Below are 26493 nucleotides of genomic sequence, written 5' to 3'. Positions count from 1 at the left end.
ATACAGACACTTTGGAAAGGACTCTGGTGGCTTCTTATGAAGTAAATTTATGACCCAACAATCCCACTCCTAAGTATTTATAAGAAAATGGAAAATATATTTTCACATAAAGACTTGTACATGAGTGTTCACAGCAGCTTTATTCATAATTGACCAAACTGGAAACCACCCCCAAATGTCCAGCTCCTAGTGAATGGCAGATCCATATAATCGAATGTGACTCAGCAATATACAGGAAAGCATTGTTGATACATGCAACAATGTGGATGAAGACAAAAATGAGTACATACTGTATGAATGCATCTATACGAAATTCTAGAAAAGGGAAAACCACAGTAATTTAGATCAGTGGTTGCTGGAGGGGAGGGGAAGGTTTGACTGAAGGGGCACACGGGAACTTTTTAAGGTGATAGAAATGTCCTCTGTATCGTGATTCTGGTGATGGCTGCTACATGACCACACGTATTTGTCAAAACCTACCTAACTGTAAACTTTGTTGTTGTTGTTCGGTCCCTAAATTGTGTCCAACAAAACTGACCAACTTTAAGTATATGATGGACTGCAGGGAAGCCTGGCACGCTGCAGTTCATCGTGTACTTAAAGTTGGTCAATTCTGTTTAAATTACACCTCAATAAAACTGACTAAGGAAAAAGAATAGAGGAATGAACATATTTTCCTTTCATCATACCTGTCACTCACCAACATTTATCAACACCTGACAGACAATGGCAAAAGTCAGCAAACAGATGTAAAGTTATTTGACAAAAAAAGAACAGGGAGTTGCCAGGAATGATAGAGTCATCAGGAGAAATACTAATATGCCTTTCTTATTCCATTTTAACCATTTCAATAATGAAAATAATTTGCTTCTAAAAGAGACCTTGACCAGGCCAAAATGTCCTGTTTCATCAAAATATTATTTCTTACATAATGTTCTAAGGGCTACCTAAGTCAGAAGCATCTCAAGCCTCTTTCATCAGACGTTCTAGGTGAAAAGTCCCCAAATCTACCTCCTGAACTGCTCCCAGAGAAGTCGTTTTGCAAACTGGATCTGAGAGAACCACTCGACTGGAAGGAACATACAGGTACACATGCACACACACAACTGGGTCTGCAGCAGTTCCAGGCCAACAGCATGCAACAGCACGTGTGCTTTTCTTACAGAACACAGAGCCATCTCTCATGGAGCTCCAAAGGGCTCAAACGTATCCCCTACAAAAATCACTGACGAAGTCGGTGTGTCACCTGCCAATCATGCTGGACTTTGGCAGGAAAACAATTCCAAGCAGAGGAATAAAGATCCTTTGACCTTACCAAGTTTGAAATTCCACAACGCCATACTGCTTCCATTTCACAACTATATACTGGTTAGTAGCAGGTGGCAGCCACTTCCATTTTAATTACTATTTGTAATATTATAACAATATTTTCTTTCAATACTCGATTTTTTGAAAGATAGACGCTACATTCAGCCCCCTTTATTTTTCCCCCTTCATAAATTATATTGATTTATTGTTACAGATTTCCCTATGGGCTTTCTCTGTACATCAAGTTAATTTCTAACATCTTTAAAATCAAATTTTACTGCGTCAAAAGAAAACACAATGAAACTAAACAACATTAGGAACAGCAGAGAAGAAAGCTAAGTAAATTGGTCAAGGCCTTTAGCTTCATGAGGTTGTTTGGCCTTTTGGTTCCTTGTCGTTGTTTCCTTTTGGTGCCACAATATACACAAAATTTACCACTTTAATCTTTTCTGAGTGTCAATAATATGAAGTATATTCACACTGCTGTGTAACCATTTCCACCATCCATCTCCAGAAACTTCTTCCCATCATCCCGAACTGAAACTCTTGTACCCATTAGACAACAAATTCCTATTTCCCATTTTCCCCCAGTCCCTGGTAACCACTAATCTACTGCTACCTTCTTTCTCTATGAATTTGACTATTCTAGATACCTCTTACACATTGAATTGCACAAAATTTATCCTTCCATCATCAATTTCTTCTACTAATTTTTATTGGATGTCTAGGCAACAGCATTAAGGATACAAAGACTGACAGCATACTGTTGTACCCTCATGAAACCTACGCTTTGAACTGGGAAGTCAGACATGTCAACATGATAACTGCTCTAAGAGAGATACAAAGTACAATGATGGCACAAAGGGGCAATCAATTCTGGGTAGACTGAAGTTAGGAGAGCTTCCCAAGGGAGGTGGTATTTTAGGACAGTTGTAAAATATGATAAACTCGCAGAATGGACATGGTCGTTCCAGTCATCAAACAGTCCAAGAGAGACAAAATTATGCCAGGCACTCCACACCCAGAACCACCAGAGTTCCTGATTTCCTTAAGGTAAGAGCTAATGCAGAGCCATGAAATACACATCCGAACAAGGTCAAGCAGCTCAAACTGAAGAGCAAAGTGCTTGGCGAGGAAGGTAAGGCTGGAAAGGCACTCAGGTGTCAAATACGGGAAAGTTCTGTATCATCCAGAGTTTTATTTTATACTGCAGGCCAACTTAAGAACTTCAGAAAGAATAAAAATCAGAGATGGCTCTTACTGCTGCTGTTGGTGCTGCTGCAAAGTCACTTCAGTCGTGTCTGACTCTGCGCGACCCCATAGACGGCAGCCCACCAGAAGTACACATTCCCAGGATAACCCCAAAGGTTTTAATTTCATATGCCTGGGGGGTGGACCCCAGAAATTTATTTTTAATGAGTATACCAGGTGATTATAAAGCAGTTATATATCCATGGACTACTTTTGGGGAAATCTCTCTGTAGAATATGGGAAGTTTAATGATGACTTCTAAGAGCAGAATATGAACAGTTTATCTGTTTGGGCTTATTAATTTCCCCCCCTAATTAAAAAAGTGCTTTTATTCAAAAGACATAAAAAAACACAAAGAGAAAAACATTACTCAATTCTACTAGCTGGAGATAAATAAAGAGTTCACATTCTGGTGTATTTGTTTTTCTCACTTAATATTATGTTAATATACATTTTTAAGTAGAAGGATCATACTATACAAACTACTTTGAAGCCTATTTTCTTCACTTTAGTTATAAAAGTGGATATTTCTCCCTTCTATTCTTTCTTAGTAAAGATTTTTGATGACTGCATAGCAGACCATAGGTACCATTTAGGTGTAACTATCCCTTATTTTTAAATATTTAGGTTATTAGCAATTTTTCACCTGTTTTCCTGTACCACTGTCAGTGTCAACATCTGGATGGTATCTGGATTTAAGAAATATCACTTTAGTTACATTATAAGAGCTGAAGGTGAAAAGAAGTTAAGTTAAAGGCAAGGTGAGAGGCTATTATGATGGTCCAAGCAAAAATAATGAGATAGATCTCAAAGTAGTAACAATAGAAATGAACAGAGAATGGATTTCAAAGTCCATAGTCTACATGTAAGGATTTGTCATCTGATTAATATAACATGCAGAGAAGTAATTCTTTTTTTAAAATAAATATTTATTAAACTCGTATAGTGTAGGAGTATCAAAGAATAATTATTGAGAAAAAATTAAAATTAAAAAAACACCACGCACTTTCACTTTTCTTACTCTGTGTACACGTTATGTGTAGGATCAGGTTTCCAATTGCATTTAAGTGATTTAGAGTATTCTTTTTTATCAGAGGAAAAATAATTCCGTGTTCCAGTTTTACAACTGCAAAAGCAGAGCCAGAAAGAATCACAGTTGTCAGCAAAAGCTTGACTCTCTGTTATTGAATATCTGGTGGGGCTATAGTGGGAAATTAACATACTAAGCAAGAAATTCCCATGATCAAGTTTACTTCAATTTTTAAAAAGAATCTGTATCTACTATGGCATTCTGCCAAAAAAGCAAACGCTTTACGCATTTGACTCCTTGTCATTTTATGTGGCTATTCTCCCATATAAACTTAGAGATGTCCACATTTCAAAATCTGCCAACTATTGGAACCTGGGTCAAACAAAACACTTCTACTCTCTGTGACAAGTTAAAATTTATCAATGAAAAGAAATATTAGGTAAAGCTGAGATCACATAAAAATGTTTACAATAAACCAGTTTATTTCTCAAAAAAAGTTTTTTTAAAAAGATACTAATACCCATTCCACACTATTAAGCTTCAGACGACAAATGCAAGGTTTTATTATGATTAAACTTTTAGACACTTGAAGCAGACATATCCAAAGACTTTCTTTGGGTTTAAATCTGACATACCTCAACTGATGAAAAACTGAGAAGCATATCTTGTTTTCCTCTGAGGTAACATTCCTTTTTATTCATCTTCCTTATTAAAAGAAAAAAAAAACCTAGGTAAGTCTAATTTATCACTTTCGATGATTCAAAGCATCTGTATCCACTCAAAAAACTTTTACTCTGAAAAATACCCAAGTTTTTTGGGGTTTTTTTGTTGTTCTGTCGCTCAGTCATGTCTGACTCTTTGCAACCCCATGGACTGCAGCAAACCAGGCTTCCCTGTCCTTCACCATCTCCTGGAGTTTGGTCAAACTCATGCCCATTGATGATGCCATCCAACCATCTCTTCCTCTGTCATCCCCTTCTCCTCCTGCCTTCAATCTTTCCCAGCAACAGCGTCTTTTTCAATGCATCAGCTCTTTTCATCAGGTGGCCAAAGTATTGGAGCTATAGCATCAGCTATTCCAATGAATATTCAGGGTTGATTTCCTTTAGGATTGACTGCTTTGATCTCCTCGCAGTCCAAGGGATTCTCAAGAGTCTTCTCCAGCACCACAGTTCAGAAGCACCAATTCTCTGGCTCTCAGTCTTCTTCATGGTTCAACTCTCACATCCATACATGACTACTGGAAAAACCAGTTTTGACTAGACGAACCTTTATCAGCAAATTAATCTCTCTGCTTTTTAATATGCTGTCTACGTTTGTCATAGCTTTTCTTCCAAGAACCAAGTATCTTTTAATTTCATGGCTGCAGTCTCTGTGATTTTGGAGCCCAAGAAAACAAAGGTCTTTCATTGTTTCCATTGTGTCTCCATCTATATGCCATGAAGTGACTGGACTGCATGCCATGATCTTAGTTTTTTGAATGTTGAGTTTTAAGCCAGCTTTTTCACTCTCCTCTTTCACCTTCAAGAAGCTTTAAGTTCATCTTATTTATACTAATAGGTTTATTGATTTTTAATGATCTTAAAAATCTCTCCTTTAAAATGCATCCTATTTACACTTCCAAACCACTTTCTCAAACAACAGATTACAAAAACAATAAAATAATGTTAGAATCTTACTTATACTGTACCTCATATGTATGTAACTCCACACAGTTCTAAGAGTAAAAAAACATCTGAGTCTAAATACCTGGTAATATGTTAGTACTATTTTGTTATTACAAATTAAGTATGTAAACTTGTAACTGCAACATAATTCAGAATGAAAATCCAATGAACTTCAAGTAATTAACACAGAAAAATCAGAATATACTTCGACATAAAAACTAAAACATATCTTACTTCATAAATTACTGGATTATTACATTATACTCCATCTTCACAATTAAATAATTCTGGGCCATATCCCAGAATCTAATCAGACTAGTTTAAATTGGGGTAAAAATTACAAATTTATCTTTTACTAATAATCTAAAAGATCTCAGTACATGGTAAAAAGTGTATGCCTCTATACCATAACTTCACTTATTGACATACACTTAAGGAATAGCAACAGCAACTATTATCATTAAAGAAATTTCTCTAAAGATAAATCTCATCATATGGGGAGGTGAGGAGACTATAGGGAAAAACAGAAAAAGCCCAGAACAAATCATACTAGAGCTATGAGACAGTATTTTATGATCTAACATACATATAATTGAAATCACACAAACAGAAGAGAGAGAGAGAACAGGTCAAAGAAAAGAAGATAATGATTGAGAATTTTCCAAACTAAAAGATATAAACCACAGAACCAAGAAGCACAAAGAAAACCAAAGAGACACAGCATTTTCAAAAGTAAAGACACATTATATTCAAAATCAGAGAAAATCTTAAAAAGACGAAAAAAAAAAAAGAACATTTAATATACAGAGAATCAAAGAATTAACAATAGAATCACATCTTTTTTTTGCTGCACCATGCAGCTTGTGGGATCTTAGTTCCCCAACCAGGGATCAAACCTAGGCCCTGGCAGTGAAAGGAACAAATCCTACCCACTTGAGTGCCAGGAAATTCCCCAGACTGACATCTTTTAAGTACTAAAAGAAAAAAAGCAATCTAAAATTTCATACTCAGCAAAACAAATGAAGGAAAATAAAAGAGAAAAATACTTTCTCTTTCAGAAAATAAAAAAACTGAGTAATTCATTACCACTAGATTTGCCCTATAGTAAATTATAAAGGAAGCTTTTCAAGTGGATGGAATATGACAGCAGAAAAAAGCTTTTATCCACACAAATCAACAACACTAGAAATGACATAAATGAAAGTAAATATAAAACCTCATCTACTTCTTATTTGTAATTTCTCTAAAACATAACTGTCTGAGGCAAAAATAGATGTACTGAGTTCTGATAACATGTATTCAGTTCAGTTCAGTTGCTCAGTGGTGCCCGACTCTTTGCAACCCTGTGGACTGCAGCACGCCAGGCCTCCCTGTCCATTACCAACTACTGGAGTTTACTCAAACTCATGTCCATTGAGTCGGTGATGCCATCCAACCATCTCATCCTTTGTTGTTCCCTTATCCTCCTGCCTTCAATCTTGCCCAGCATCAGGGTCTTTTCCAATGAGACAGTTCTTCGTATCAGGTGGCCTAAGTGTTAGAGTTTCAGCTTCAACATCAGTCCTTACAATGAACACCCAGGACTAATCTCCTTTAGGATGGACTGGTTGGATCTCCTTGCAGTCCAAAGGACTCTCAAAAGTCCTCTCCAACACCACAGTTCAAAAGCATCAATTCTTCGGTGCTCAGCTTTCTTTATAGTCCAACTCTCACATCCATACATGACTACTGGAAAAACCATAGCCTTGACTAGACGGACCTTTGTTAGCAAAGTAATGTCTCTGCTTTTTAATATGCTGCCTAGGTTGGTCATAACTTTAACATGTATAAAAGTGTTATATGTCTGCATGACAACAAATGCACAAAGGATAAGCAGGAAGAATTTAGAGTAAATAGTTTTAAAATTCTTATAGTATGCTGCTGCTAAGTCACTTCAGTCGTGTCCGACCCTGTGAGACCCCATAGACGGCAGCCTACCAGGCTCCTCCGTCCCTGGGATTCTCCAGGCAAGAACACTGGAGTGGGTTGCCATTTCCATCTCCAATGCATGAAAGTGAAAAGTGAAAGGGAAGTCGCTCAGTCGTGTCTGACTCTTCGCGACTCCATGGACTGCAGCCTACCAGGCTCCTCTGTCCACGGGATTTTCCAGGTAAGAGTACTGGAGTGGGTTGCCACTGCCTTCGCGCGTGTGTGTGTGCGTGTGTGTGTGCGTGTGTGTGTGCGTGTGTGTGTTGCCACTGCCTTCGTGTGTGTGTGTAAATTTACATACTATTATATAATGGAAGACTTGCTTGGTTACAAATGTATATTACAAACCCTAAGACTACCACTAAATTAATTTCAAAAAGAGGTACAAATAAGTAAGCAGATAATAGCAGATAAATATCAAAATTAAATAACGTCATCTGGTATAAAAATCAGTGTTTCTAAGGACACACACAAAAGACACTATCAAGAAGCATGACAAGAAAAATAAACGACCCAATCAAAAAATGGGCCAAAGAACTAAACAGACATTTCTCCAAAGAACACATACGGATGGCTAACAAACACATGAAAAGATGCTCAACATCACTCATTATTAGAGAAATGCAAATCAAAACCACAATGAGGTACCACTTCACACCAGTCAGAATGGCTGCGATCCAAAAATCTGCAAGCAATAAATGCTGGAGAGGGTGTGGAGAAAAGGGAACCCTCCTACACTGTTGGTGGGAATGCAAACTAGTACAGCCACTATGGAGAACAGTGTGGAGATTCCTTAAAACATTGCAAATAGAACTACCATATGACCCAGCAATCCCACTGCTGGGCATACACACCAAGGAAACCAGAATTGAAAGAGACACATGTACCCCAATGTTCATTGCAGCACTGTTTATACTAGCCAGGACATGGAAACAACCTAGATGTCCATCAGCAGATGAATGGATAAGAAAGCTGTGGTACATATACACAATGGAGTATTACTCAGCCATTAAAAAGAATTCATTTGAATCAGTTCTGATGAGATGGATGAAACTGGAGCCGATTATACAGAGTGAAGTAAGCCAGAAAGAAAAACACCAATACAGTATACTAACACATATATATGGAATTTAGGAAGATGGCAATGACGACCCTGTATGCAAGACAGGAAAAAAGACACAGATGTGTATAACGGACTTTTGGACTCAGAGGGAGAGGGAGCGGGTGGGATGATTTGGGAGAATGGCATTCTAACATGTATACTATCATGTAAGAATTGAATCGCCAGTCTATGTCTGACGCAGGATACAGCATGCTTGGGGCTGGTGCATGGGGATGACCCAGAGAGATGTTATGGGGAGGGAGGTGGGAGGGGGGTTCATGTTTGGGAACGCATGTAAGAATTAAAGATTTTAAAATTTAAAAAAAAAAAAAGAAGAAGCATGACAGCTGAAATGGTAGCCCAGCCTGCTTTGTCTTTTAATACTAAACTGATAGAAGTCAAAAGGCATTGACCAGAGCAAACATACCATGGTGAAAGCAGCTATTTATAATAGATGGGAATAATAATAAATATCCAGGTAATCCAAAAGAGGAAAAACACAAAAAACAGAGTAACAGAAAACAGCTGGCAGAATGGTAGATTTTCGTTCAATTATATTATTAATTACATTAAATATAATAAACCTAAATACATCAATTAAAAGAGACTGTCAGATTAGATAAACAAATAAGTCCAACTGTATACCATCTAACTTCTCAGGTAGCACCAGAGGTAAAGAACCCGCTTGCCAGTGCGGGAGACTTAAGAGACCTGAGTTCAGTCCCTGGGCTGGAAAGATCCCCTGGAGGAGGGCATAGCAACTCACTCCAGTATTCTTGCCTAGAGAATCCTACAGACAGCAGGGCCTGGTGGGCTACCCTCCATAGGGTTACAAAGAATCGGAAACAGCGGAAGCAACTTAGCACGCACACATATACTGTCTGTAAGAAACCCATTTAAAAAATAAAAGCGTAAGTCGGTTGAAAGTAAAAGGATGGGAAAAGCTATGTTAGGAGACAATTCTCCATGGGTCTCTGTTATGGTATCTGTCTTTGAATCTACTACAGGTTGTAACTGACCTGCAACCACCTTCCACCTGTAGTTGCTCCTTAATAATAGTCAATAAAGTGGAGAGTCAGAAATCTACTGTCTATAGCCAGCATTTATGAAACTTATGGCAAATTAACTTGTTACCTTTCAAGAAGACGAAATCTCAGGCGCTTCACAATTCTTAACATGATATATATATACCATGTTACAAAATAATCAAAAGAAAGCTGAAACGGCTATATTAATAAACAGACGAGGAAGACTTACAGAATAAGAAACATTACCAGGGATTAATAAGTCCTTTCACCAAGAAAACCTAATAATTCTAAATATACAAGGACATAATAAATACTTCAAAATACATGAAGCAAAAACTGATAGAACTGAAAGAGAAACAGGCAAATCCACAAATTGGAGACTGTAACACTCCTCTCAATATTTGAAAGATCAAGATGATAAACGTATGGAAAATTCAACCTTACTATTGACAGAAAATATACAAACTCACAACGAAAGAGATCATTTACACCTGTAAGGATCTGTTTAAAACTTGAGAAGTTTGACAAATGTGTATACTGGTGAAGATGAGGGACATCGGAAACACTAATAAACTGCTGGTGGGCAAACAGTGTGATAGAACCACTCTGGAAAACAATGGGCATTACCTAATAAAACAGAGAATGGGCACATTCTGCCACAGCAATTCCACCCTTAGTATAAATTATTATACATACGCACTTGAAGACATGCTAAATTCTTACACACATGCACTAGAAGGCATGTACAAGTTTTCATAATGGCATTGCTAATAACTGAGGATTAAAAAACCAGGAAACAACTCAGATGTCCAAAGATAAGAGAATAAATAAAACTGATATATGCATATAACACACTAATATACAGCAGTAAAAATGAATGAATTACAGCTGTATAATACAACACAGAGGACTCCTTATAACATAAGGTGGGTTGGTAGGGGTCACAGAAGAACAGATACACATAAACAACTCTGAAAAGATAAAAGCCAAATAATATATTGTTTAGAGATGTTTACAAATGAGGTAAAACTATAAAGAAAAACAAGGAAATGATTACACAGATAGGAAAGGAGAAGGCAATCAGAGACTTCAAAGATATTTGTAACACTCTATTTCTTATTCTGAGTAGTAAAAAGATTTTTTAATTAATTTACTTATTTTAATTGGAGGCTAATTACAATATTGTGGTGGTTTTTGCCATACATTGACAGGAACCAGCCATGGGTGTACATGTGTCCCCCATCCCGATCGCCCCCCACATACCTTCCCATCCCATCCCTCAGGGTGGTCCCAGAGCACCGGCTTTGAGTGCCCTGTTTCATGAATGGAACTTGGACTGCTCATCTATTTCACCTATGGTAATATACATTTTCAATGCTATTCTCTCAAATCATCCCACCCTCCCCTTCTCCCAGAGTCCAAAAGTCTGTTCCTTGTATCTGTGTCTCTTATATTCCTTAATTTATACATATTATAGATATTCTTTTATTATATATTTATAATTAAAATTCATATTAAATAATAAATATAGATTCACTTAGCAAATATTGAAAACAAAAAACGTTAAACAAAATCACCAAATAAAGGACAACACCCCTGATGTTCCTCAACATTGAGAGGTACACGGCCACTTAGATACCAGGTATACTTGACAGGATATAAAACATGAAACAACATGCCAGCAAGGTAGTATCAGGCAGTTACTCTTCAGCAGGAGTTTTCACACCAATTCAGGGAGTTTTCCCTTTGGCCTTCCAGGTGGCAGGTTAAGTAAAAGGAATGAAATCACAAAGGCTGGTGCGGTATTCAACTTAGCTTGGAAATACTGAATAGTAATCACCATCTTCATCTATTGACAAAGATTCCCAGACACAGAATAAACTTGCTCAACTGTAAGAGTTATTACCCAGCGAAGCCCAAAGCAGGTGTCTCCCACTGCTATTAATATTTACAGTTTATTCACAGTCCTCCCAGCCCATATATATGTACTTTACTAACCATGATTCATTTTTACTAAAAGCAATGGTGCTCAGTTACACAATGACATTCTATTTCTATCATTTCCAGGTGAATAAAGCTAGAGTTAACCCAAGACCAAAACAGTCCAAGAAAAAAGAAAAGCTATTAATTCTTTACTCACACTAAGTGAGATTAAATTTAGAATGGTACTAAGCTAAACAGCTATTAATATATTTCACTTAAAATGCCAAAAATTTTAAGACACCATTAATTTTTAAACGACTAAGAAAGAACATTCTTCCAATTAAATATGGCACACCACTGATTGGTAGCTTCCCTGACTCTTTACCAAATGAAAGAATCCGAATACGGGAGACCTGGATTCAATAACCTGGGTTGGGAAGATCCCCGGAGGAGTGCAAGGCAAACCAGTCCAGTATTCTTGCCTGGAGAATCCCCATGGACAGAGGAGCCTGGCAGGCTACAGTCCAGGGGATCGCAGAGAGTAGGACACATCTGAGCAACTAAGCACAGCACAGCTGGTGGCTCAGATGGTAAAGAATCTGCCTGCAATGCAGGAGACCTGGGTTCGATCCCTCGGTCAGGAAGATCCCCTGGAGAAGAAAATGACAACCCACTCCAGTATTCTCGCCTGGAGAATTCCATGGACAGAAGAGCCTGGTGGGATACAGTCCATGGGGTCCCAAAAAGTTGGACACGACTGAGCAACTAACACTTTGACTTTCTTTAACCACTGATTGTAAGCTACATCCTCTACTGAGCTATAAAAATGGGGAAGGAGAGATAAACATCTTAGAATCAATTGAATACAAAATAACTCTTCCAGTTTTCCACTAAAATATTTAAGATATGCTGCGTTATTCTCTCCCTGGGAGACAAAATCCACTCAAATGGAAACTGGTCCCCTACTAAAAACTTTCTAAGATGAGTTAGGTTGTATTTTCTCACTCAATACCAAGGTTACGTTTTCTCACTTAATACCTCTCTTTTTTCATCTATTCTGAAAACACAACTTTCCCTATCAACAAAACTGGAGAACCGCTCTCTTCATTCCGGATGTTAAATGAGCTTCCATCACTGAGAAAAATCATCAGAAGTTTTAAGGGCTTTCATAACCTGGAGACTTTCATATAACGTTCTGGCGTAAAGACAGACAGACAGACAGAAAGCACTACAAGTTATCCCAGAGTAAGTCTGCTCCCACATGTCAGAGACTGTGCAGTCAGAATGGGGGAAAACAAGCCTCAGTCCAGCAGGGGCACACAAAATGAATGTTTTCATCTAAATGGGCTGTGCTCAACTGCTAGCTCTGAATAACCGGGAGGGCAATTCTATCAGTTTATAAGCAAAAGTGAAGACAATCAATTGGACTTCCCACACTCTGTCAACTTGCAAACAACCAGGACCAGGTAAACAGCCTCTTGTTCACAGATTGATAAACCTGGGGCTTATACAAACATTAAGCACATCTTAAGCTGCCAAAGAAATGAATCTGTAATGAAAAATGGTACCTGAAAATGTATTTAAGGGAATCAAAATCAATCAATCAATCAATCAATCCTGGAGCTCAAGAAGGGGTATACATAGTATGGGATAAACAGATCAGCAGTGGTGCTCATGCTTGTGCTCAGTTGCTCAGTCGTGCGGTGCTCCACACCAAGTTAATACATGGAGGTCAGTTTAAACTGCTCTGTTTAAATTTAATACACATGCTAAAGATTTTTTAAAGAGAAGACACACAGTTTAAACCATTCAACATTTATAAGACAGTCTTAAAAATTGGGAAGCCCAGAGTACAAAAATCTAAAATAAGCTAAACTCCTTGTATTACATAAAAGAAAGTATTTTTTATTTGTTCCCAAATTTTGTAATTAAAGCTACAATTCATATATATGCTTTTTAAAATGCTTACTGCATCATGCATTTTAATAAAACACATAAAACAGAGTCTATGCTGCAAAAAACAGAAACCAAAGAGTTTAGACTGATTTTAAAAAATTTATAATGCTATTCAAATGCAGTCTACGAATGAACTGTTTGTTATAGGTTTGCAACAATATAAGTATCAAACTAGAAACTCTTATAATAGTTTGACAGGGGAATTCTATACCTGTTTAATAATCATGAAAAAAAGGGAGCTTGTATTTTGCCTGTTGGGTTTTCTTTTTCATTTCATTTTTCTAGTACTTACTTTTAATGTATTTTAAATAACTATCAGAAAAAAAGAGATTCTTCACCAAAATTAGTTTGAAAAGTAGTTATATAAGACATAGCAGTTATAAAGCTTTATGTACCAAATGACACATCAAAATGTACAAAAGTTAAAATAGAGATGCAAGGAAAAAACAAAGAACAAAATAAAGTGGGAAACTTTCATGACCTATTAGATTAAAATTAAGTAGAGAATGAAAACCAATTATGAAATGTCACATTTTCTTCAGGAAGTCATCTGTTATAAGATGTACCATCAGTTTAATACCAGCTTTTCAGGAGAAAAAAAATAGCTGTTTTAAATGTACACAGTGTGAGGTGTATTAACCTCAGAAATACTAGAGTTTTTTTAAAAAAAGAATTAATCAAGGAAATAATAGTAGGGCAACAACTTGGTATCAAATAAATAGAAAACTTTGCAACAGAACACTTATAAAGATACTGAAAATATTATAGACCCTAATAAATACCTCAACTTCGAAAACTTAAAAAGTATCTAAAGCATGGCAAAAACTGGTTTTCTACCATTTCCCACTATAAATTACTTCAGGGTTCCTGTTTGCTTTGCTTTTTTGATGCTCCTGGGTAAAACTATTACGAAGAAGGTTTGCCAATTTTAACAACTTTTAAAAACTATATTAAATGACTTAAAACGCGCTAATCTCTTCAGCCTTGCAGTTTTCTAATTCACTTTTATATAGAACCCCAGGGAAGAAGTCAAAGTATTCCATAATGTCAGATGCTGCACAGATCATAGATGCCTCTGCTATTCTCTTCCTAGCTCCTTACAACCTTATTAAAAATCTAGGATATTATTAGGATATGGGTAGCAGCATTATTTTGCTTTCTCAAAAAAGGTCACAGTCTGTTTGTCTTTCTTCTTTGTGGCCCACTGGAAAAGTGCTGGCCTAATGTAGCCACCCTCAGATAGCTATACGGTTGATTAGGTAAAAGCTGGCTAAAGAGATAAAGGGTTATATGAGAGCATTACTTGAAACACTACCACTATATATATGTGTGTATATACTGTACACATTACACACACAAAAACATACACACTGTACTAGACAAGACTCAAAGCAACATTATTAACAATTCATTCTAAGTAATAACACAAAAGTATTTTCCACCTACGCTATACACTCAATCATCTAAAAATTACCCTCCAAAGGATGATCCTACTTCTTAGACTAGTCTGTCAAAAGGACCGGTTATCATGATAGAACCAAACCTACAAGAGAAAGAAGTGTACTGAAGATAGGATCCTTCTGAAACTGTTCATTTTAAGTCAGAGTTTTGAAAGCTAAGTTCTCTAAGTTTTCTTCCATTCCCATACCTAAAACTCAACACAAGATTCAACTAAATGTGTTCTAAACGCCTCATTTAAGATATAAACTTCTTTATAAAATGAAAAAATAAAAAGTATTTACCATAAGAACAAACTAGGAAAAATATTTGTAACTCAATTCACAGATAGGGACCAATTTTCCTAATATATGAAGAGCTCCTTGGAATCAACAATCAAAAGACCAAGACTCACAACAGAAAAGTGGGTACAAGATAATCGAGTAGTATCCTGAAAAGGAAATACAAACGGTTCTCAAATATATGGAAGGACACTCAATCTCACTTATAATAAAAGAATGCAAATTAAAACTACACTGAGATCCATATGTTTTATCTATTAGACTGATAAAGATCAAAATATCTGAGACCATAACCTTGGTGAAAATATGGGAAAAGTCTCATTATTGCTGGTGGGAAACTATAGCACAGAAAGCACCTCTGTATTATAGTTTTTCTTACTGGGACTATCTTTCTAAGACATTTAAAAAATGTAGTACACAAGATATATTCAGGCTGGTGTGAGCTCTTGGTCATTAAAAAAAAAAAACTATTGTAGCTATCTGCTTTTATAGAATATTGTTCATAAAATGAAAGAGACAGGTAGATAAGTTTATGAAACTTGGACGATAAAGTGGCAGTACTGACAACAGTACTGCTCCATCTGAGCTCACCTCATGACAGCTTATTGTGCACTTAGTGGGCGTTTAATTAAATTTTCTGGGTGAATGGGACCAAGAATGATGCTGAGGGATGATCAGAATGGTGTAAAACAAGTGAGAATAAGAAATTAGCTAAATTTATCTGAATTGGTAAATTAACTGCTTAAACACTATACTTTTTCAAGAACAAGGCACTGTACACTGACAAATGTTTCCTGAAAAATGAGTCAGCAAGCAACAGAGGCATAGTGTACTTTAGCAGTAATGGTCCCCTAGTGGGTCACACAGTTAGGAAACTCCTCCCACACCAACTCCGGTCCTGGCTACATGATCTGAGGGCTATCTGCTGGAAACACATAGATCTCCATCACTCTAGCACCAATATCCAGACTATGAGTGACACCATTCTGGGCCAAATAGCTTCCAGACGACCACTTGGCTGACCCAGCCACATAAGCAAGCCCAGTCAGAAGCAGGAGCAGAATTGCTGAACTGAGCCCATGCCAGAATTATGGGCTAACAAATGGCTATTGTTTTATACACTAAATTTTGGGGGAGTTTTGTTATATAAAAATCGATACCAGTGGAGAGGTGAATAGGATTGGTGATCAAGGAAAATTTTTGTTTTACCTGTTTTCTGCTTTTTAAATTTCACAAGAACATATTCATATATTATTTGTTTAATTAACTTATAAAAGTATTTTTATATCAGTTTGATATTATAGTAAAGCCCTACTACCACCTTATAAACACATACATGAAAACAAAATAATTCAGTCTAAATGGGAAAATGAATTTGAAAGGAGACATTAATATTGCTCAGGAAAAACAGGGTCAGTACAAAGTTGCAGGGTATATTTAATAAAAAAAAAATTAGTGAATAAGAATACCTTCATGATCAATGTCTTAATAATGGCTATTATCAGATTCTGGAAGTATTAGGAGACATATATCTCAGATTTTGCTTCCCTGCTTCTGTTTATGCAGCTAATGACCTAGTACATATTCCCTCATTTTAGTTCTCACATGCTATGAAGTAAACATAAGCTGAATAACTTCAGGCAAAAGTTAGTTAACCTCTTCATGCCTCATTTCCTCAACTGTAAAATGGGGATAAAAGTACTTATTTTACAGAGTTGTGAAAATTAAAACATTCAGAATAAGACACACAGTAAAGGGCTCAATAAATGATCTATAACCTCTGTTAGTAAAATGATGTAAACTTAAGGTCTTTTGACTAACTTGGCTTCTATTTTATAACCACTAAGTATCATCAACCAAAGCGTGATACATCAAAATTAATTTGAAAAATTTTCCTAAAGACTTCATTAAAAAAAAAAAAAAAGACAATCTTATTAAAAAGCAAAACAAAACCTGGGAATATATATTTTTTTAAAAAATGAAGAAAACTGAAACTCCAAACAAATTCATTTGGTCCACATTTCACAATTCTAAATGGGTTTAAAAACCAAAGGTTTCAATTTGTGTGTGTGTTACAAATTCAGAAAAGGCAAAAAAAGGGAGCAATAGTTCCTACTGTCACCTTTGCAATGACCTCTGGCACAGACACCTCCAACTCATTCTACTGCCATTTAAAACAACAAAAAAAGAAGTCTTTAGAAAATAAGGCTCTTTCATAAGAAATACACTTCACTTAAACTGCAATACTGGAAAACTATAGTTACTCCTTGATCTTAACACTGAAGGGGCAAGATCAGGCCTGGATAGTTTTCTGTCTATATATGTATACATCAACAATTTTAAAAAGAAAAATCAAGCCTGGGTTGGGTACTTAAAAAAAAAAAAAAAAGATTTTTCAAGTGTTTTAAACTGGTAATCACCTAGACTTTAGACATGTGAGTCAATGACCAGAAAAAGCCTTATATCACAACATATAGGTAGTTTAGTCTGTCCTATTGTGAGGAATGAATAAATGCTATAAAAACTCCATTTTTCATTCCAATTCAACTCAATTTAAAGAGCACCTGGTACACACACAGTAATGTGGCAGATTCTAGACTTAGAAGGGCTGCTGCTAAGTCGCTTCAGTCATGTCCGACTCTGTGCGACCCCAGAGACGGCAGCCCACCAGGCTCCCCTGTCAGGCAAGAACACTGGAGTGGGTTGCCACTGCCTTCTCCAATGCAGGAAAGTGAAAAGTGAAAGGGAAGTCGCTCAGTTGTGCCCAACTCTCAGCGACTCCCTGGACTGCAGCCTACCAGGCTCCTCCGTCCATGGGATTTTCCAGGCAAGAGTACTTAGAAGGGTTAGAAAAGAAAGAAGCACTTAGAACGGTTAGAAAGAAAGTAATAGTTATGTTACTATGTATGCCAGACAGTTCCTGGTTACTAGTATTTAATCATAATAATCCAGTGAGGTAGAAATTATTAAAACTCATTTTACAGAGGAGGAAATTAAGGCTCACAGAAATAAAATAACTTGTCCAGGGTTTCTCAGTAGCAGGAGGGTCCTGGAATAGGGCTGTGGGGCAGGAGGAACATGAGGGTAGTGCCATATGACTATTCCTACAGACAAAAATACAATACTCCGTGTAGTCAGTCCTTCATCGGCAACGTGAAAGGAGGCTAGGACTGTGGGAAACCAAAGAGGATCTTTTGGGAATGGGCAAAGGAGTCACAGAGGCTTTCAAGTGGTTAATCTTTGAGTTGTTACTTTAAGGATGAGTAGATTTATAAACTTCAATGCCAAGGTTCACTCCCACCTCCCCTCATCCCCAATATATCAACCAAAATAAATTACTTACTTGAAATTGAGAAAAACAATTTTGAGAGAAATCTTCCTCAGATATTTTATTCCATAGTTTTAAAACAAATAATATGATGACAGATTAATTTTTAGGTTGCTTTTATGTGGCTTGTCTTGGTTTTTATTCTGAAATGAAATTTAGATTAGTCATTTTCTTGTTCTGAGAAACTAAGAGTATGCCAACATGTTTTAACTTCACATTTTTTTCCACATATCAACATGTATTACTTACAGAGTCTTGCATTTCACCATCTCAAACAATAGCTAGTTTAATATATAAATTTACTTTGAAGTATAAATATATATGCAAAATAAGATAGTTCTTTTAATTCTTGTTATACTTCCTTGGTAATTATAATAAATAGAAAAATAGAAAACTGTTGTTAAACTGTTATATATTACACAAGCATTTTTGAGGTAACACGTTTTTTAAAATTCTTTGAATCATTTATATAGTAAATGCTCTCTTAACCCAAAGAAAATTAAATAACTGTCCCCAAGGAAACTGACCTCAACATCTTGGTACTTCCCACAGCTATCATCTAAAAAGAAAACAGAATTGGACCAAAAAAACCTTAAATTTTCCAAAGACAATTACTGCCCTTTTTTCTCCAAATTTACTCTGTTAGGCATATATTCAATTTCTGCTGCAGAAAACAGTCCAGTTTGCCAATACTAATTAAGTAACAAAATATTTTTCACTTAAAAATGAAATACTTAAAAATCTACCAAGAACTGGAAAAAACACAGGTCATCTGGAAAACTTAAAAAATGACAAAAAAAACAAAAACAAAAAATACCCCACCCAACCACACACCAAAAGGTTACACAGACTGTCATTAAGAAGATTTTACTTATAATTTGTTTTAGCCTCAAAATGCACCTACTTTATGTCCAGACAGTGAAGAATTTTTCTTTAAATTGCCTAAGACACCTACTCCTGCCTTATCTGGAAACTCTTAAGTTAACACAATTTTACCCAGTTTACTGTACCTCAACTCCTATTATTTATTTCCTCTCTCATTCAGTATTACTGTGGTGTTAAAAAGGCAGTCAGGTACCAAAAGTGACAGACCCCATCCCATGTTCCATATCTTAGTAAGTTTCCAAGTATTTCCCGGAAATATATATATAAGGCTAATGGCAACACCCTCTGAAGCCTACTTAAACCCAACCTACTTAAAAACTCATTTTCCACTCATTTTTAATTCAACAAATTCTAATCAAATTAAAAGTAAGACCAGAAAATGTTTAAGTACAGTACCAGAGGAACTCTGAAAGGTCTCCTGATCCATTGCCTTTCCCTTTGGAAAACTATACACATACAATTCTAGTATCAATTTTTGTTTATATCTGTCCTAAATTCTTGTTATAGACTAATCTATAGACATATATGTTATAGACATTTTTTTTAAAAGAGAGAGCTACAATCATCACAAAACAAATGCAGCTACAACCTATTCTATGGGAAGTCTAAACACTATTGAACATGGTAGGCCCTCTGAGATTTCTAAACTGTGTAGATGCTTTTTTTTTTTTTTAACAATTCCTCTAAACTTCTGTATGTTTGTTTTCCAATTATAACCAAGGCCTTTCCAATTCTCAGACGTGGGGAGACAGTGTGAGGTAGTAAGGGCTGAGAGTCAAAATCCCCAGATTTTAGACCCAGCCCCACACCAACCAATTATAGGATACAGGACACTGGACAAATCCTTGAGTTAATCTATCTAGACATCAGTTTTCTTTAAATAAAAGGAAAGAATTTCACCAGAACACTGTTTTCCAACCCCTTTCACATTGTAAATAATATTCATTCAGCACAATAGCCAATAAGAAGTCTTTTGGAGGCATCAACATTGTGCTTGATGAAAAAAAAATTATATTTTCTCTATATAATTATGAAAGAAAATTAAACAAAGCTTGTAGCAATATGAATGGATTTCAAATCCAACCTCTTCCACATTAGGGACATTTCAAAATAACAATGATGCTTAATTTTTGCAGAACATAAATATGCTATTAGGCAGTCACCTTTCAGCAAGCTAAATGGCACATCAGAAAATGGCTGAGAGGATCCAATAAAGGCAAAGTATAGGCTAAGAGCTAGGGCCCAGAGCAACATCCTGCCACCCTGTCCTTTCATCATCGGATGATGCTCTCTCAAGCACCCAGAATACAAACTCCAGTAACAGTTTCACGATCTCTTCTCCATAAGAGGCAGCTACAGTCTCTGGTTGGCTGAAGCAGATTTCAAGTATCAATGGTAAAGCACTTTCTTTAACATACTTAAAATACCAAATAGAGCAATAACTGCTGGTTGTGCTCATCATGGGGCTTCTTTGGTGGCTCAGATGGTAAAGAATCTGCACGCAATGCAGGAGACCCAGGTTCAATTTCTGGGTTGGGAAGATCCCCTGGAGAAGGGAATGACAACCCCACTCCAGCATTCTCACCTGGAGAATCCCATGGACAGAATCCCAAAGGGAGCTTGGCAGGCTACAGTCTAGGAGGTCGCGAAGAGTCAGACACGACTAAGCGACTAACACACTTGTGCTGTGCTCATCATTCGATCTGCTTAAGGAGCCCCACAGCCTGCCTTCACACTCCACCCCACTAGGGTCTACCACCTCCAGAGAGCCACACAACATCAAGCGGAAGCTCTGAATTAGAAGACCTCTACTAAAACCTAAAATTAAACAGTACTGCAGTAATCATTGGACAACTAAATATTTATGACTACTATGACCTTATATATTTTTGTTCTTTTTTACCAATTGTTGCAAGCACAACATAATCTAAAAAAATTAACTTTGAATAAGTATCACACGCACATGGCAAAAAACCTCCAAAAGTTACTGAAGAGTAAACTTAAAAAAAAATTAGATTCCCACGTTTGTCCTGTAGGCCACCAGTTATCCTCACTGGAGGCAACCACTGTTGCAAAATTCTCATGTATCCTTTCAGATATATGTGTACATATATATACAATATATATTTATAAATATATATTTATATTTACATATAAATATTTAATTTATATTATATATATATATATGTGTGTGTGTGTATTTTTTTTTTAAGCCATACAAATGGTAGCATACCACATATGGAGCCTTGCATCTAGCCTTTTTTCCTTTTAATATATCTTAGACATGGCACCAGAGCAGTACATATAGTACTGCCTCATCACTTTAAGGACTTGCCTAGTATTCCACTGGAGAGATACACCATAATTTACTTAACTACTGATTCACACTTAGGTTATTTCCAACCTTTTGCAATGACAAACAATGCTGCCACAAATATTCTTACATGCTCATTTGACACATACATAAAATCTTTTAGAGGATAAAATCCTTGAATGAAGCTGCTAGATCAAAATGTACATGAAAAAGAAAAGAAAGAATAAAAAACAAGGGGGAGAAACTCCCTGGCAGTCCAGTGGTTAGACCTCTGTACTTCCAGGGGCCTGGGTTCAATTCACGGTAGGGCAAGTTCCCAGAAGCTGCGCAATGCAGAACCCCTCTCCCTCCAAAAGAGGAAGACGAACTACCAAAATATATACGCATCTTAAATTCTGAAAACGACTTCCAAATTGTTTTCCATAGAAAACGAACATTTTATATTCCCACCAGCAATATGTGAGAATGCCCATTTCCCCTTCCTCTCATCCTCCTCAAGTTTTACTGTATAATCAATCCTTTCTAATTAGGTATAAAAGGTACGTTGTAGTTTTAATTTACATCTTCATTATAATAAAATCACACATCTTTTCCTAAGAATTCTCTTTGTTCACTTTTTCTATTGGATTATTTTCTAGGAGCTCTTTGTATATTAAGAGGAAATTAGTCTTTTGTGAAAAGTGTACAAATAAGCTTTACCAGTTTATTTCTCTTTTAAGTTTATGATTTTTGTCTCTATATAGAATTTTACTTTACACTGTAAAACTCAGCAATCTGGCTTTAGTTCTGTATCATATTTTAAAAGGCCTTCATCATTCCCAGATTAAAATAATTATCTTACCTTTTTTGTTTGTTTCTACATTTAAATCGTCTGACTCATCTGGAAGCAAAGTTTTTACTTTTCCAGATGACTAAGTAGCTATTCCAACACTCAGGATTAAAGAATCTTCTTCCCTACTAATAGGAAAGGTAGCTTCCATTATCATACACTTAAGTTCTTACACACAAGTCAATTTCTGACCTCTGCTCTATTTCATTTTGCTGTGTCAAAGACATGCTACTCTGCAAAACATTTTAAAATTAAAATCAGTTTACATATAAATAAGTATAATAAAACCAGAAATTATTGGCTTTCTTTAATATAGTAATTCTGCAGTTCCTAAACTGAATTTATATAATCATATTCAACACTTTCATCATGCAATCACATATTTTAGTTGATACTTATTTGAGAGCCCAATATCAAACTCAAGGCTTTTTCTCATATTTCTGATAGTTTTTCCTTAGTTTTGTATATATATTTTTTCCAAATTATAAAATCAATATATTCTCTGAAGAAAAGCTGAAAAATACAAACTACACCTCCCAGAGATAAGCAACCTTTATATTTTGGTGCATTTTTAATAAATTATTATTTCATAAACTGATTTTTCTCACATAATATACTGATAGCACTTTCCTGTATTATTTTATATTATACTTATATAATAATCATGAAAACATGATTTTAATGACAAATTCTACTAAATATGCCCAATTTATGTAACCACTTCTCGGTTGCTGAACATTTGAGGTTGTTCCCTGTTACGCCTATCATCTATTATTTATTAATTCTTGCAACAAATGCTTGGAATCTCAAGCACTGTGGTAAGCAACCATTGGCTGCATAATGGTGAGCAAAAATGAACACATTACCAGCATTTATGGAGGTAACTGGGAAAAACAAACATTAATCTCCCATGTATATAAAAATGACAACTATAGCAAGTGTTATGAAGGAGAGTTTATGAAGCTTTGAGAGTCTATGGTAGGGAAGGCTTCCCTGAGGAAAGATAAATTGGAGTTTAGGTGAAGGAAAAGGAAAAACATTCTAGGCAGAGGGAACAGCAGGTTCAAAGGCCTCATTGTGGGAGGAGCATGGCAAGAATAAGGGACTGAAATAAGGTCAATATGGCTGGAACATAAAGAGCAAGGCAAGAAGGACACGGCTCAAGCCATGACTGGATAGAGAGGTAGGGGCCAAACTGTGCAAGACCTTGTAAGACATGTAGACGCCACCACATAAGACATGTAGCTTTGTCCTTATCCTAAATGCAATGGAAAACTACTGAAGCATACCGAGTAGTAGGGGGATATAATAAGGTTTGCATTTTGAAAAGATCCCTCTGATTACAGTATAGAAAACAGATTAGAGGGGAACAGAATAGATTGGGGTAGGCCAAGATTAGCAGGCTATTGTTGTAAATGCATCCAAAAATGCTAGTAGTTTAGACTAGGGTGGTGATGGATGAAAGAAATAGACGGATTCAAAAGATAATCAGATTTTGTCAAAAGAATTACATTCATAGATCAAAATCCCTAAAACTGAAATTATTGGGTCAAAAAACAACATTTCAAGGATTCTGCTATGCATTGCCAAGCTACTAGGCCAAGAGCAGTTTTCTTTTCATTTGTGAATTACCTTGTATCTGTTCCTCTATTAGAATTTTTAAATTCTTTTGAAATTCCTTTAAAATGACTTAATCCATACTTCCTTCATGAAGCCTTCCCTGACTCCCCTTTTGGCCTGCCAGGTGGTCACTGAACATGTCCACTTTGAGTCCTCACTTTGTCTTATACACATTTCTTTTATATTCCAATTAAACTATGTTTGAATTATGTTTACATGTCTATCATCTCTCCTACATTGTGAGCTTGTGGAGGGTAAAAGTTGTTCATTTAAAAAACAGCTCAATAATATGTACTAAGTTCTCATTAAGTGTTCACTGAATGAACTGAATCACATATTACAAGATTCCACTGTGTCCACAGATTTTAGAGGACTCCTGTTTAATAAGCTTCTGATTAACTTACGGGTTATTTAAAGTCAAGCGTAACACAGAAACCTAATAAAATTTGCAACTCAGGCTTCAGATACCGACTAAAGTGACTAATTTTGTTTGTGGTAAAACACTATATCTCAGTAGTGCTCCTGAAAAATCTTTCTAATATTTATATTCAATAGGCATTGTGTTATGTTAAAATACTGTTAAATGATTTAGCAAAAAAAAAAAAAAGAAGCTATGAACAAACAAGACTTTTATTAGAGAAAGTATTTGTCATCTAAGTTGTTGATAATTTGCTAGCTGGAGAAAGACTGGGCAGTGGGTGGGGGGATGATGGCAGAGTTCCTTACAGTCATCTCAAAGTCAAGCAGCTCCCTCTATAGTCTGTTTGGCCTACTTTGTTTAATTACTTGCTTTGTGAACATCTCGATCACACTCTTCTATTTACTCCTCCTCTGCATCTCAGCAGGGAAGCTTTTGAAACGATAATTCTGTTTTAAATTGATGCTGAGAAAACTGAGAAAGCTATCTAAGCTCAACATGAAGTGAGTTACATCAGGCAACTAATAAGCAAGAGCTGGGATGTGGTAACTGGGCAGCTTCCCAGATTCACCTGAGTCAGTTCCTCATAGTAAAGCCCAAGGATTTTTTTTGAAGTGAAATCCCAGAGCACTCATACCATATTCAAATCTAAGTGAAAAAATAAAAAACACTGTCTTGTACTGTAGTTAGGTATAACCTGGGTTCCCTCCACTAAAACAAGTTACCAAAAAGTTGTTAAATTGCTCAATACATTGTATATCAAAACAATATTCAAGTCATTTTTAAATGAGTGAAAAAAAAAGCAAAAGATGTTTTTGGGTTTTTAAAAATAATTCCATCACTTACATATAGAAAATTTAAGTGATTCTCTCAGGAATCAATATCCTCAACCAGCAAGGGATTAAATCAGTCAGGATTTACCATTCAAATCTGAATTTACCAGTTTTTAAAATACCTTTTCAAATTTTACCAACTTACGATATGAGAGCTTTTAAACCTAATACACTAAATTTATTTCTTAAATTACTCAAATATGCCCTCAAAACATAGGACAATAGGAAGTCAACTGGACTGTTTTCTAAAGCAGAAAAATATTTTTCATGCAATAATAGAAAAACTGAACTAGTAAAAATCTAATAAATGAATCAGTTCAAAATTTTATAATGTACATCTGAAATGGTCAATTTGGAAGATTTCTTCTGCTGCTATTTTTCACAATTTCACTTGAAATGCAAACTCAGTTTAAAAACATTTTCTCCAAACCAACGTAAGGAATTGAGGACTCCCAAAATTAACTACTATACAGGAAAAACTTAATTTTATGATAGTCTGTAACACAGATTTACCGTGTTACAATTTTTCATTAATTTTACAAATTAGTAGATATATAAACATAGTTTGTGATTTCAAACAATAAATCTGTTTTCATTAAAAATTCTAACATTCAAACTAGAGAACCAAATTGACTTCTTTTTTATATTATTTTCAAAATTTATTTTACTAGGTGGCTGGACTGGTTTTCTTTGGGGAGAGAATTCAGGAGCAGATAATAGTATAGTTTTTGTTTATGCTTATTAACATTAATTTTATGTGCTAGAAATGACTTGATTTCTGAAAGCTGTAAACTCTAAATGTATGCCAGTGACATCAAAATTTTTTACCTTTTGAGGAAACACAAAAATTTTAAACTCAATTCAATAATCCTTAACAACTTAAAGTTTGAAATTCTCTGTATCAAGTTTTGTATCTTTCAATGTATATACCAAAAAACTGATTTACATTATACATTTCAAGATGTATTTTTAAAAATCCAGGTTTTTTTTAAAGAGAAGTGATGCTGGTAATCTATTGTAAGATGGCCAAGAGGAAAGAAATATGTATTTCTTTCTGCAGACTAGTTCACGTCTTTTTTTAATACTGAGAAACAAAAGTACACCATATTATTTTTTAAAGAATTTTTTTCATATAATAAAATTACTACTAGCTCAGTAAAATTTTTTTCCAAACAAAACTTGCCTATAAAACAAAACTTGCAAATCACTCAAAGATACATATTTAATGACTAGTGTAGAAAAAAAATTATGTGTAGAAAAGTAACCCAAACCATATAAATTGTAATAGCCAGTA

General features: G+C 35.6%; 1 protein-coding gene across 5 annotated transcripts in view; it reads right to left on the bottom strand.

Annotated features, from left to right (window-relative positions):
* REV3L (REV3 like, DNA directed polymerase zeta catalytic subunit) overlaps window positions 1–26493 on the bottom strand; it is a 175596-nt gene that overhangs the window by 146733 nt on the left and 2370 nt on the right. The window contains exon 2 of one of the 5 annotated variants that reach the window (XM_069598110.1): window positions 18316–18443. The exons of the other annotated variants lie outside the window; for them this stretch is intronic. The gene's annotated coding sequence lies outside the window, so the exon portion shown is untranslated. The remainder of the gene's footprint in view (window positions 1–18315; window positions 18444–26493) is intronic. 5 annotated transcript variants of the gene reach the window in all.

Source organism: Ovis canadensis, chromosome 8 (assembly GCF_042477335.2).
Source record: "Ovis canadensis isolate MfBH-ARS-UI-01 breed Bighorn chromosome 8, ARS-UI_OviCan_v2, whole genome shotgun sequence".
Taxonomy (NCBI): Eukaryota; Metazoa; Chordata; class Mammalia; order Artiodactyla; family Bovidae; genus Ovis; species Ovis canadensis.
This window is presented reverse-complemented; position numbering and strand designations above follow the sequence as displayed.